This window comes from Coffea eugenioides, chromosome 4 (assembly GCF_003713205.1).
Source record: "Coffea eugenioides isolate CCC68of chromosome 4, Ceug_1.0, whole genome shotgun sequence".
Classification (NCBI taxonomy): domain Eukaryota; kingdom Viridiplantae; phylum Streptophyta; class Magnoliopsida; order Gentianales; family Rubiaceae; genus Coffea; species Coffea eugenioides.
In genome coordinates, this window is record NC_040038.1 from 5,439,473 (window position 1) to 5,453,149 (window position 13,677).

A 13,677-nucleotide genomic window follows, 5' to 3' on the forward strand; every position below is an offset into this window, starting at 1 on the left:
CTGGAAACCTAGTGGCGAAATAGCAATCCTAGATCTGGGTAGGGATTTCTTCGCAGTTAGATTTAAAAACCCGGAAGATCATCTTAGAATCTTTAACGGGCGGCCCGTGGTTTATCAATAAATCTCTTATTTCCATTCGCAACTGGTGCCCATTTTTTAATGCTTTCGATGCGAAAGCATCCACAACAACTGTCTGGATCAGACTACCAGGACTCCCCCTAGAATTTTATGATCAAGAAGCACTCTCTCTCATTGGAAATAAAATCGGGAAGCTCATTAGAATTGATGCAAGGACGGCCAATACAGAACGTGGAAGATTCGCCAGGATGTGCATCGAGCTAGACATTACTCGCCCTCTGCCTACCTCAATCCAACTAGATGGACACCATCAGTTACTGATCGTAGAAGCTCTGTCCTTCTGTCCTAGTTGTGGTATGTTGGGTCACGACCAAGCTTACTGCCCTAAGCCCACCTCCGATGAACAAACGGAAGCACAGCCGGGAGGAGGGACATGGAGACGTGTTCAGGCGTTCGCCGGCAAATCGTTTTCTATGTCAGGAAAGCGACCTCTCCTTCGTAAACCCAACGGTCAGCATTTTTCAATTTCAAACGTTAAGTCCAGGCCTTCCCGACCCATAAGGCCTCATGGCCCAGGTGTTGGTCAACCCAAAACCCAAACCTCTAACCGGGTCCCTATATTCGGTACCACAGATATCCCTATTAGAAATAATTTTGACTTGCTTTCTGATGTTGACTCTGTGCTTTCCAACGGCGCCAAAATTGCTGAGCCACCCAGACCTGCCACCAAACATCAGTCCCAAAATTTCCTGCCTAGTGCTCCTTCTCCTACATTGAAACTTCCGAGCAAACAGTTGGGAGAAATTTTGCGGGAAGTGCACTTTCCAACCTCCTCCACCTCCTGCTTCCAAAAATGACCTGTCGAAAGCCAGCTTCGATTACCTCCCTTCGGAAGACAGGCTTAGGCCCCCCGCCATCAGCTACATATCCAAAACCGGAGAAGTTCTTTCATCCACCTCAACCTCAGAAAAACCCTACGTTATTCTCACCAAAACCTCCCCAGCTCAGTATGAACCACCAACAAGCCTCAGCAATGTCCCGGAGGACGAGAACCAACCTGAGAAACTCTCACCCCTCTTACCAAACCCACCAAGTTTGGAACCACTACCCCCCTCACAGATTGGAAGAACACCCCCAAGCACCGCATCTCAACCACATGTTCAGGGAGGAGGAGTGATGCGGTGGAGCACGAGGCCCAAAGTGTACAAGTAGACCCTGTGAAGGTGCCCCAAGGCACAGTGACACGAGCACGAGCTAAGAGATTCAAGGAGTCCCTCCAAGCCTTGGTACGTGCTATCCAAAACCAAGAGAAACCGAGCATTGAAGGGATTGAGTTGGAATATCCTTGCACGACTACTAAAATGCTGCTTACAATTGAAGATGCAAGTGTCCAAGCTCCAAACGGTGGGCTGAGCCGCAGTTAAGTACCCTCGCTGAGCCGAACTTTCCTTAGTTAGTTGGGCTAGCTTTCGGTCAAGTGAAGGCCCAAGGGGCTGGCCGAACTTTCCTTGTTATTTTTCCAGTTTATTAGGTCTTAGTCACGGCTATTAATAGCCTCAAGCCGCATGTTACATTCAGTTTTTGAGAGTATTGAATAAAATTTCCAGAATTTCGTCCATCCCTTGTGGCAAATTCCCTTAGCTTGTGAAAGCTAAGTTGAACATCCTAGAGTCGATCCTAGGCTGTTCTTGACTTATCAATCAAGCACACATACTTGATTGTGGCGTCCTCTACCGTTAAATCTGTTCTTGAGTGGTCCAAGTTCGGGTTCAACTCCATCAAATCTTCATCGTGTTCCTCTAGATCCGAAGTAGCTTCCGCGTCTCGCATCAGCTGGCATCAGAGCTAGTTAGAGGTATCACGAATATCCTTTTTTATCATTTTTAGATCTATTTTAGTCTTCTAAATTCGTAGCTCAAGTGCTCGGGTTTGTCAAGTCCGAAATCTGTCTTTGTTGTTTCCTTGTCAGAAATCTGTCTTGGTTGTTTCCTTGTCAGAAATCTGTCTTTGTTGTTTAGTTGTTGTCCGAAATTTTCTGTCCAGTTTTGTCTTGTGTTTATGTTCTGTTTAAATCCAGAAAAAAAAAAATCTCTTGTGTTGCATACCTTATTGTCATTCCCTTGAGTCGTTGCTGGAATTAATTGCTGGGTTGCCGAATCTGTTTGCACTTGTTTCTTGAACCTTTGTGTTGTTGCTTTGCAAAACTCGAACATCAAAACCTTATTGGGGAAGTCTTGAGCTTCTTGGATCAAAGAGGTTAATCTTCGCAGTCTTGAAACCTGAAATAAACCTTCAACCGTGTTCTTGTTTTCATGGAACTTTGATCTTGAAACCAAATCTGTCCAAGTTGTTTACGTTAATTGCTGTGAAATTGTGGTCTAAACTAGCTGGCTATTGTGTGAAAACACCCCAACAGAAGTCAAAAAAAAATTTCAAGAAAGACGGCTCTAGTTTCCAATTCTTGACCAGCCTTCAAGTTTTACCAAATCTGATTCAAAGGTCAAAAAAAAAATTTTTCAAGAAAGACGGCTCTAGTTTCCAATTCTTGACCAGCCTTCAAGTTTTACCAAATCTGATTCAAACTTGGACTTTCAAATCTGAACAGCCCTAGTCTTGGTCAGCATTCAAGCCACCAAATCTGATTCAAACTTGGACTTCCAAATCTGAACAACATCCAATTCTTGACAGCCTACAAGTTTACCAAATTTGGTGCAAAATCTGACTTCCAAATCTGACCAGCTCCAAAATTTCGAATTTGGACCACTTGGGACTCCCAAATCTGACCAAACTCCAAGGTTTCTAATCTTGGCAACCCCAAGTGTCCAAATCAGATCACGGACCAAAAAGACCACGGACCAGCAGCTCAACAAATTCCAGAAAATTGGGTTTCGGGTAGAGTTTTCTAGGATTTTCAAAATTTCAGCATTCAAGTTAATTGTCTTACTTTCTTTTGAGTCGTTAGTTATTGTCCAGCTATATTCTGAGTCTTGAGTCGTGTCTAGGTCGTCAGTCATACACCTCCATTTATTTCTACTAGCTTGTGTGTCACTTGTTGACTAGTCAAGAACGTATACTGCGGTAACACCTAGTTTGTTCAACCAAGCAACTAGCAAGCCAAGGAATTGCTTGGTAAGATTATTAGAGAGTGATACACTTGAGTGAAATACGAGTGTGAGTGACCTATACATCGTATTTAAAAAAAAAAAAAAAAGAGAGCAAGGAACTCGTTTTTGTTTATTTATTTTGCAGGTGGACTAAATATGTCTAGTGAAGTTGGTGAACAAACCATGGACATCAAACTACAATTGTAAGCCATGTGTGGGAGGAAAATTCCTTTGCACTACTAACCGTTTTGCAGGTCACATAGTCATGGCCACTAGAGTTGCATCTTGCTCATACAATCAAGAATTCATGGAGACCGAACCTTTCAAGAGGAGAGGTCCCAAGCGAAGTACCTCCAAGTACTTTAGCCCCATGCAATCCAGTTCACAATGTGGGTATCATTCACTCCGGGAGGAGATGCAACGCCACCGTGCTTTGTGTGTGTATGAAAGGTATAAACAAGATTGTGATGAGTATGAGAAGGAGCAAAGCAGTTTGCGTAGAGCATCTAAATCAAGGTCAACTTCAAGCAAACAAGGTTCATCTAAGAAGTGTCTTGACAATCAAGACGAAGGGCTCGAGAATTTTCGAATTGAGTCAAAGCTTCGTGAATCAATGGATAAATTCGAACGTCGGACTGAAGCATTGATTGATGATATGATGGAAAGACTTAGCCAAGTGCTGGATTCACACCTGGAGCAACTTAACCATGTGCCAACCGGTGGTAATAAAGGGAAAATTCATCCTAGTCCCTCGTTGATTGAAGAGCCAAATATGAATGAGTTACAACTGAGCCATGAACATGAGCTAGACAATGAAAATCAAACCTCATGTACAATGCGTGAGCAATGGTCCGAGAAGAATGGAGTGGAAAAAGACAAGAATAATTTGGCCTTAGTGAAGAGTAAAAAGGAGGAGTTGGCCATGTTTACAAAGGCTGAAAGTGTGACCATTTTGTTTGCTAACCGGCTAACATGTGTTTTGTTTAGCACCTCTTCTTTTGTTCAAGTTACACAAAGTCAAGTAGAGTTGATCATGGCATGTTCCATCCCGAAGTCACTTGGACACTTTGCGAGTTTCCATGGAATTGGTCTTCTAGGAACTAAATCTCTTTGGTATCAATTCATGGAACAATGTCCATTCAAATCTGTCCGCACCATTGGAGGATTCATTCGAGCTCATCTTAAAAGGGAAATTCCAGAATCTACTTCTTGTTCTTTACCTATGTGTCAAGGACTAGCACTGGAATCTCAAGTTGAATCAATTGGTGGAAGGAATATCGAAGTGTCAAAGGGAGTTTTCTCATTTAAATCTCGTTCTACACCTTCTTACCATCTAGCTAATAATGTCCCATTAGTCCTTTACCCGATTTCTGAATTGCTCCAAGTTGAAGGTTATTTTGTTTTCATAGGTTGTAACGCTGTCCACAATTTTCCAACTACGGCTAAAGACTTGCAACCCGATTTCGTGCTTATTCCTGCTGCAAGTGGTGCACGTTCGTGCTTCTTCACATGTCCAAAAGCTAGTCACCACGAGCTTACTTCACCAACCCCAACTTGTGCAAATTCATGCGATTCGTATGGAGTGCATTTCACTTCATTGCTGCCACTTATGTCACGTGACAATATGACAATCCATGGCCGAAGGTTGATTAGAGAGCTTTGGATTGCTACCTGGAAGTTTCGTGAGCCTTACACAAGCTTTTTCCTATCTTGGCGCATGTCCTTGTTTGAGGGCCTCATGAAACTGACCAAACGACATTTAACTTGGCTCGTGACCTTTCATTTGTTCCCAACGTGGTTGACCTCCAAACGCACTGTCGACATCCCCATCTAGATTTGAGGACAAATCCTTTTCAAGAGGAGGGGAATGATGCGGTGGAGCACGAGGCCCAAAGTGTACAAGTAGACCCTGTGAAGGTGCCCCAAGGCACAGTGACACGAGCACGAGCTAAGAGATTCAAGGAGTCCCTCCAAGCCTTGGTACGTGCTATCCAAAACCAAGAGAAACCGAGCATTGAAGGGATTGAGTTGGAATATCCTTGCACGACTACTAAAATGCTGCTTACAATTGAAGATGCAAGTGTCCAAGCTCCAAACGGTGGGCTGAGCCGCAGTTAAGTACCCTCGCTGAGCCGAACTTTCCTTAGTTAGTTGGGCTAGCTTTCGGTCAAGTGAAGGCCCAAGGGGCTGGCCGAACTTTCCTTGTTATTTTTCCAGTTTATTAGGTCTTAGTCACGGCTATTAATAGCCTCAAGCCGCATGTTACATTCAGTTTTTGAGAGTATTGAATAAAATTTCCAGAATTTCGTCCATCCCTTGTGGCAAATTCCCTTAGCTTGTGAAAGCTAAGTTGAACATCCTAGAGTCGATCCTAGGCTGTTCTTGACTTATCAATCAAGCACACATACTTGATTGTGGCGTCCTCTACCGTTAAATCTGTTCTTGAGTGGTCCAAGTTCGGGTTCAACTCCATCAAATCTTCATCGTGTTCCTCTAGATCCGAAGTAGCTTCCGCGTCTCGCATCAAGGAGTGGGTTCTGATATGCTCCCACAGAGTGGTAGACCCACTCCTAGTCGCGAACTCACATCTCTCCTTGGAAGAGATCCGCTAAATCCAGGACCAACACAGTTTGGGAAGAATACAGATTTGGGCAACTCAAACCAGGATAGCTTTTATCACAGACCTGGACCCAGAAGACCAGCTAACATCAAGGAACAGGGAGGTGAGGGGAATCGGAGCAGGGAGACCTCCATACGAACAACACCACCAAAGGCCAAACCGCCCACACAACCGGCCACATCAGCCCCAGACTCAGCCAGAAAGGGACTACCCGGAACCAAGGAGACACTCAAACCGCCACTATCGTTGGAACCCATCATGGAGGAGGACTCAGAATCGCCCAGCGACAGCTCAGGAGACTTCTCAGAGGAGAGATGCCCAGGAACCCACGGGCTCAAACCCCGCTCCAGAATACGAAACATTGCCACAACTGTACGTCCGGCAAGAAGTACTCTCCATATCCCCACTTTCAGTCACTGCCAGAGACTCTCAAAGCTCTGTCACAATTATCACGCCGATAAAAGAAATGTTAGCCGTAAAAATATTCATGACGGCCATCGAACTGCTAGGCGTAGACTCCAGAGACCACTCCTTAACACTACGCCCAAGATTCAGTCGAGAGTTTCACTTTCCCGTCAATATCTACGACGGAAATCCCAGCTCCCAAGTGAGGCCTCAGAGCCCACCAGAGCCGATGATGCCCAACCCATTTCCTGACTCTATGAAGATCCTTTTCTGGAATGTCAGGGGTGCGGGACACCCGAATTTCAAAAATCACTTTCTTCAACTTGTCCAGCTCCATAATCCCGCAATTGCTATTCTAGTAGAAACTAAACTCCACGGAGACAGAGCACGCCATATTTGCAGTCAACTCCCGTTTGACAATTTCTCAGTGGTCGACTCTTCCGGGTTCAAAGGTGGAATGTGGCTACTGTGGAACAAGGCAGAAGTTCGCGTAGATCCTATCTCAAACCTTTCGCAGGTCATCCACGCTTCAGTCCAGGTAACCCCCTATTCACCCCCTTGGATTCTTTGTGGAATTTATGCTAGCCCACGGTTTCAGGAAAGAATCCAATTATGGAATAGTTTGTGTTCCTCTAATAACCCCAATCTCCCTTGTGTTTGGATGGGGGACTTTAATGAGATTTTAATGAGTTCGGACAAGAAAGGGGGTAACCCGATTAGTCCAAATAGAGCCTGTTTATTCAAAGAGTGTTTGGACTCTTGTAACATGTTGGACTTAGGGTTCAATGGGCCTCGTTACACCTGGCGGTGTTTTAGAAGGGATCTAGGCCATATTTACGAACGGCTGGATCGCGCCTTTTGTAACCCTGAATGGATTAACCTTTTTCCTGAGGCACAAATACACCACCTTGCAAGAATTCATTCAGATCATTGTCCAATTCTTCTAGACCTCCAACCGGCTATTAGTAATTCCTTAAACAGACCTTTTAGACTGGAGAAATTTTGGATGTCTCACCCAGAATTCCCACAACTCCTTCATCAATCTTGGTCTGGGCCCCCCTCTGTTATCTCCAATTCTATCGAAAACCTCACTTCTAACATCCTTTCCTGGAGTAAAAAGACCTTTGGGAATATTTTCTTTAAAAAAAAGAGGATCCTAGCCAGACTCCAAGGGGCTCAAAAAGCGATGCAATCTCACCATTCTATATTCCTAGAGTCTTTAGAAAAACAGTTGCTCTTTGAGTATGAGGAAATCCTTCATCAGGAAAAATCCCTCTGGATTATGAAATCTAGATTGGACTATGCTATATCAGATGACCTCAATACCAAATTTCTACAAACTTCTACCCTCTGTAGAAGGAAACGGAATAAAATTGTTTCCTTGAGAGATAATGAAGGTAAATGGCTGACCAATAGTGATGTTGTTAAAAACCATATCCTTGATTTCTTCTCTTCCCTATTTACTTCTCACCACTCTCAGTCATCCTTTTACCCACAGAATTTCCCTTTTCAGAAATCTTATCTGGAGGAAGAAACCAAAATATCCCTAGTCACCCTCCCAACCATCCAAGAAATTAAAAAGGCTGTTTTTGATTTGAAACCTCTCAAATGTCCTGGGCCGGATGGCTATCACCCTATTTTCTACCAGAAATTTTGGAATTTCCTTGCTCCTTCAATCACCCAATTCATACATGATGCTTTCAATCAAGGGATAATTTCAGAAACCTCCCCTGAGGTTTCTGACACTTTCACTGACATCCCCTGAGGTTCTCAAAATTTCACTTACCTCCCTTGATAAAAAATTGGGCCCCTTTTCTGACGTCATCAGGGCCAAAATTACAGATATATCCCAAGTAGTTGGGGTTAATTACTACCGTTTATGTTTAAGTTACATAATGAATTTTCTTATTCTTTACGTACCTATTCTTGTCATGCAAGATTACACGCCTGACTTCAAATTACGTACTTTGCAAGAAAATGTCTGTGGAGTCATTTGTTACAAGACAAGAAGTTCAATCAAATAAGAACAATTTATGTACACAGGTGGGATTGGGAATTCAAGCTTGTCCTTTTTGGTATTTAGGATAATGTTTTTATATGAACTCAAGGAAGATGGATAGCCTATTTTGCAAGGTTATTAGGTAATTTACCTTTGTGGAATTCTTGATATCAAGCCATTTGATTGCTAATGTGGACAGGTGGCTTAAGCGCGTAATAAGTGCCATGGATTCGAAGTTCGGCTGAAATATCACATATCGAACGAAGTCTTTATTAGAAACCTAATTAGAAACCTATTAGAGTTCAGTGAGCTCTCGTACTAAGCTCCACCGCCAACCCTCCATTTCGAAAAAAAAAGACAAAAGCAAAACAAAAGCAAACACACGAAGTGCAGAATAACGTTGAAACCCGCAAGCGGGATTATGTGTTTTTTCTATTTCAAGGTTAGCTCGCATGCGGGTTAATGTTATATTTGAGCGCGAGAAGAAAAAATTGGTAATTAGGCTCTTTGGGCATTATAAGTAAATATTTAAATTAATGGCAGTTTTATTACACCAATATTATTGTATTATCATTATTATGATTATTGTATTATTTCTTATGCAAATATAACATTTAATTATTTAAATTTGATTTTATTTTTACAATTTATAAAATTTTTATCACTTATATAATATTTTTAAAACCCTAATACATCTAAATTTGATTTTATTTTTCAAATTTATAAGATTTTTATTTAAAAAAATGGGATACGGATAAGATATCCGGTTGGTTCGATTTGCATAGGTGCATATGAGAATATCCGAATACTCCTGAAACCCGCAAGCGGGATTCTGTGTTTTTTCTATTTCAAGGTTAGCTCGCATGCGGGTTAATGTTATATTTGAGCGCGAGAAGAAAAAATTGGTAATTAGGCTCTTTGGGCATTATAAGTAAATATTTAAATTAATGGCAGTTTTATTACACCAATATTATTGTATTATCATTATTATGATTATTGTATTATTTCTTATGCAAATATAACATTTAATTATCCAAGCAGTTTGATTTTATTTTTACAATTTATAAAATTTTTATCACTTATATAATATTTTTAAAACCCTAATACATCTAAATTTGAATCTAATTTTCTACAAGTCATACTTATAAATGCGAAATCTAACAAAAAAGTTAAATACAATTTTTGCAGGTCAAATTTAACAAATGCGAGCTATTTGCAAAATTTTAAATATTTGCAACATTTTTTAAAACAAAAATTAGAAGCTTTCTGCAAATAATTCCCTACCTCTCAAAAAATACCAAAATAAAAAAGATAAGAGCTCGCATTTGCTTCCTAGAAATAATTCCCTAGCTCTTAAAAAAGGAAAAAAAAAAATTGAGAAGAGCTCGCATTCGTGGAATGCGAGCTCAATAACCAGAGCTCGCATTCCACGAATGCGAGCTCTTGTAAGCTCGCATTTGTGAAATTCACAAATGCGAAGACCCCCCTGACGGAAATTAAACCCAAAATCACCCCTTTTGTAGAATTTTTTTAAAATTCATCACAAAGTTGGAAATTTCTCAATAGAAATACAACTTGTCTGGATTCCTTTCACTCTCTGATATCATTACGGTTGCTTTGCGATTACAGCGGCAAAACCTGTTTTTAATGGAGAAAGATGTAGGTGAATTCCATGATTCTCCCCTATGGCTTGAAGAGGCCATGGTTGCAGCTAAAACTTTTTACTCAGAGCTCTAATTGTAGCACAGCAAATGCACTTGTTATCACTCCAAATTAGTAGCAAAGAATGTTAATAGCTTGAAACCTCAGAGGTAGTTAAGTTGCTTTGCTTTATATGCTATTGCTACTGAAACAGCAAACCTTCTGGCCGTTGCAATTTGCAGCTAGCCGTTGCAAAATCTGCCAAATAACTGTTGCATGGCACATCTGGTGCATGCAATTTTTTGTATTGCACTTACCCCCCCTCAACTTTACTAATTAGTCCAAATCATTTATTCTTCTTTGAATCTTCTACTAATACAACTTCTGCAAAGGGTAGCTATGGAATAAAAATACCTTCTCACACATGAAAATAATATTTTAATCTGATTTGGACTGGATTGTTACCACAAAATCAAAAGCAAGGGAGGTAAGTGAAATTTTGAGAACCTCAGGGGATGTCAGTGAAAGTGTCAGAAACCTCAGGGGAGGTTTCTGAAATTATCCCTTCAATCAAAAGCCCCTTCCAGTCGGGATTAACGATACTTTAATTTGCTTGATTCCCAAACTTGACAACCCGGATATCATTCAGCAGTTTAGACCCATAGGACTCTGCAATACCACTTATAAAATACTAGCCAAGACCATTGTTAATAAACTTAGACCAATCCTTTCAACCATCATCTCCCCTCTCCAATCCAGCTTCATCTCGGGTAGAAGTGGAACAGATAACATCATGCTTGTCCAAGAAGCCATTCACAGGCTAAAAAATAAAAAGGGCAAATATGGGTTGTGTGCCATCAAGCTTGATCTTCATAAGGCGTATGATAGTCTTGAATGGTCTTTTATTCATCAAGCCCTCACTTTCTTTGATTTTCCCCCATCCCTCATCAACCTCATTCTTCATTGCATTACATCTACCAATTTGGCCATACTCATAAATGGATCCCCAACAAACTTTTTTTCCCCTTCTAGAGGCATTCGACAAGGAGACCCTTTATCCCCATACATCTTCATTATTTGCATGGAGTACCTGTCAATGGCTATCACCAAAGAAGTGGATGGTAACAACTGGACCCCTCTCAAGTTTGGGAGATCTAGACATTGTCTGTCACATTGTCTGTTTGCAGATGACATCATCCTCTTCTCAAGGACAGATGATACCTCTATAACCACTATCCAAAATATTCTGAACATTTTTGGGGACCTCTCTGGCCTCCGTATCAACCACTCCAAGTCAAGGATTCTACTTTCCCCAAACACCCTTGAATTCACTAAAAACTCTATCACCAGGACTCTAAACATTCAGGGTACCCGAGACCTAGGAAAATACCTTGGCTTTCCACTTAGTGTTAAGAAAGCAACAACCAAAACCTTCCACTTCCTTTTGGAAAAAATTCAATCCAAACTCCAAGGCTGGAAAGCAAACCTGTTGTCCTTTGCTGGGAGAAAGACAATTATCCAACAATGCATATCTTCCATCCCTACCTATTTCTTCCAAGCAGCACATATCCCAAAAAAAATCTGTGATGCCATCGATAGAGAACAGAAAAATTTCCTCTGGGGCTCCACAGAGGGGAAGAAAAAACTCCACTTGATTAAGTGGGAAACTGTTACCCTCCCCAAAAAGGAGGGTGGTTTGGGATTGAGACAATCAGCCCTTTTGAACAAAGCTAATTTGGCCAAACTCAATTGGCAGATGATGAAAAACACACATCGTCCTTGGGTTCAAATTCTTTCAGATCTCTACTTACATAGAAACCAACCTTTGAAAGAATCCCCTCTTAGCTTCTGCAAATCTAGAGGTTCCATAAACCTCAGGAATATCATACACGGTAACAACATCTTCAACCAAGGGTTGGGTTGGAACATAGGAGATGGTAAAACAATTAAAGTGTGGTCTGGAAAATGGTTCTCAGCAAGCACCCTCAGATCCTTAATTGAAGGACCACTCCTACCAGAGGAAGATCAACTACTCCTATCAGATCTTTTTGACAGCAATGGTAATTGGAATTTCAATAATATTTCCTTCCATCTACCCCCTTCCATTACCGACCTGCTAAAAGCTATTCCTAGACCTCACCATTCTAAACAAGCAGACAACCTTATATGGAGGAATTCTCCTGATGGTGAGTTCAGTCTAAAATCTGCATATGAGATCACTAGTTTGCTATATATTCAGGCCAAACCCAATGTCCAAACACCCCATCCTCCAAGCCAGTCTTTCACTTGGATTTGGACTACTCACACATCCCATCGAACCAAATTATTCCTCTGGTTAGCTTCTCAAGACAAACTAGCAACAAGATACCTCCTTCATAAGAGAAACATCCTCCCTGATAATATCTGCCCTTTCTGCCCAGGACTGATAGAGGATACTAATCATGTCTTGCGCAAATGTGTCCACGCCCAAGCTGTTTGGATGGAGCTCAATCCCAATTACTATCTATCCACTCTACACATTCCTTTTCACATCTGGATTAGGGAAGGTTGTAAACTTTCCACACCCTCCCCTTTCTACAATATTCCTTGGGGCACACTCTTTGCCTTTACTTGCTCCACCATTTGGAAATCCAGGAATAAAAAGATTTTCGAGCCCAACAGAACACAACCTCCTCCAACCAAAACCAGCATCAAGTTGGCCACTGAGTTCTACTCCCTTGGCCCAAATTCTGGCCACCCCCCTCGCAGAAAATCCCATATTCTTATCAGATGGATTCCTCCAATCCTCCATTGGTTCAAGCTCAATTCAGACGGCTCAGCCTTAGGAAACCCAGGTCCAGCGGGAGCTGGAGGTGTTATCAGAGACGCCTCCGGATGTTGGATTAAAGGATACTGCAGAAACTTAGGTTCTACAAACAGCATGCTGGCGGAATGTTGGGGTATCTGAGATGGACTAGAAATAGCCCTTTCCTTAAAAATTTCTCAACTTGAAGTTGAAGTTGACTGCGAAGCTATTATTACTTTGTTAACAGCTGTTGCCAATCCTAATCACCTTTTGAACTCTATCATTTCGGATTGCAGATCCCTCCTTTCGCAGCTGCGGCATGTTAAAATATCCCACATATACCGGGAGGCAAATAGATGCGCGGACGCACTCGCAAGAATGGGAGGCAGATTACAATCCAACTTTGTAACTTTTGCTAATTGTCCTCAAGAACTCGCTTTTGTCTATGATGAGGACTTGAAAGGGATCTGTTTTCCCCGCACTATCTCTTTTGCTTTGTAATAGATAGGGCTAAACTCTGTTGATTATTAATATTTAATCCCTATTTTCACCAAAAAAAAAAAACAAATTAAGAAAGCAGCCTTAGGAGGAATTTAAGAGACATTAAATGATTACAAATTAAGAAAACAGCCTTGGGAGGAATTTAAGAGACATTAAATGACTACTAACAGCTCCATATAATAATTTCCTAAAGGAAAAAAGATTAATCTTCGGTTCCTTTGTCTACCACACTATGCAAGGTTATTGAACCTCAAATCAAGCTGACGTAGAATCCAAATCAGAATATACCTAGGTACAACAACAATAATATTTGCCAAGCGATATTAAATTTACAAAATGATATCAAATTTTGTGTTATTGACTTGAGAGAGTAACTAGGCTAAGCACATATTGTTTGACTATAAACACAATCACTACAAGTCTAATAGATCATTACCTGACTAGCAAACTAGCATGCAACTCAAATTCTTGATACCGTATTTTTACTAAAAAATAAAAAAAGAAAAGAAAATATTTTAGTTACATTAGCACGGAAAAAAGAAGC